The sequence below is a fragment of the Lipotes vexillifer genome, unplaced genomic scaffold (assembly GCF_000442215.2).
Source record: "Lipotes vexillifer unplaced genomic scaffold, Lipotes_vexillifer_v1.1 scaffold12, whole genome shotgun sequence".
NCBI lineage: Eukaryota > Metazoa > Chordata > Mammalia > Artiodactyla > Lipotidae > Lipotes > Lipotes vexillifer.
This window is the reverse complement of record NW_006796716.1, coordinates 1965138-1966617: the sequence shown is the minus strand read 5'-3', so window position 1 is coordinate 1966617 and position 1480 is coordinate 1965138.

The window sequence follows — 1480 nt, the reverse complement described above, 5'->3', positions numbered from 1 at the left end:
TTCCCTCATGAGCCTCTTAAACTGGCCGACTGAGAAGCCAGATTGGTTCTGGGCCAGCAGAGAGGGCCCACACCTGGGTCTGGCTGAGTCTGGGAGCTGGGCTTCGGGCTCACTGGGTGCTGTGCTTTGCTGTGAGCGAGTGACGGTGGCTTCTCGGTGGGCTGTTTTCTGGGGGCTCTGGGGGCTATCGCGGATGGCGGGTGTTTGTTTCTGGTTGCGGAGGTTTGGGATTGCGTTTAGCCTGTGGGTGTGTGTCTGCCTGAGTTTGTGTTTCTGTGACAGGGTGTGTTTCTCCTCCAGGGTGTCCACTGTTCCCTCCCTGTGGGTGACGGTGGGAGGCCCGAGGTGAGAGTAGCCGGGGTGGGGTGGAGCTGTTTTCTCTCGGCGGGCCTGGTTGGCTGTTTGGGAGTAATTCCCAGGCTCTGGAGTGTCAGGAGCCTGGGAGGGGGAAACTTATTCTCTGTCCCGGGGGCCAGGTTTCGCCAGGAGCCATAAAGAGGCCCTGCCCAAGCCTCTTCCGCTTTCAGGCAGGCGGGCGAAACCCAGCCCGGGGGCTGCCTCGGAGCCAAGCGCTGACCAGATGGCACGAGGCGGCCTGGACCCACCCCTCAGGGCTTTCCCCGGTCTATTCTGTGTGCTGAATATTCTGCCCTCTCACAGCCGCTCCTCCCATGGCCCCTCCCATTGCTGAGCCCCTCCCTCACTGAGCCCCCTCCCTCACTGAGCCCCCTCCCCTCACTGAGGACCCCTCTTTGAGTCCCCTTCCACTCTCTGAGTCTCTTCATTAAGCTTTTCTGGGGGCAGGGGCACGGGAGGGCATGAGCTCAGAAGCGCGACTGGGTGAGCGGGCTGATGCAGAGGGCAGGACGATCAGGGCAGGGTCGGGTTGCGTCTGAGCCAGCCTGCCTTTGGCCTGGCTGGCTCTCCATTTCATCCCGAACATGGGGGCCAGGGTTCCTGCCAGCTTCCCAGGCCCAGGGGCATGATGTGGAGGAGGGAAGAGTAGGGGGCTGTGACTCTGGAATTGAGTCACCCCAGGGGCTCCTGGACAGCCCCTACCTCTGCTCCCCTTCTTTCTCTCTCCTCACAGAGGCGCACACTCATCTGCTTACCCTCCTCACCATCCACCTCCGTGAGGGCCCAGGAGAAGTCCCCCTCCTCATTCCTAGGCTCTTGGTTCTCAGGTCGGAGCCCTTGGTCTAGGCGCCCTCACCCCATCCTACCCGACAGACCCAAGCTGGGGTGTCAGGGCTTTCCTCGGGGGGACTTAGAGGAGGGCGGCAGTGATGCTCGCCTCCACTGGGGGGCGCTCCTCTACTGCCGGGGCCACAGCCACCCCAACCCCATGGGTTACTCCTTTCCCGTGGACCTCACAGTCCTGCCCTGATGCCCACCTCCTCCGCCTCTGTGCATCAAAGCCTCGGCCACAGTGGCTGTGCCCTCCGCAGACACCCAAGGGCGCCCACCTCAGGCCTGCCCC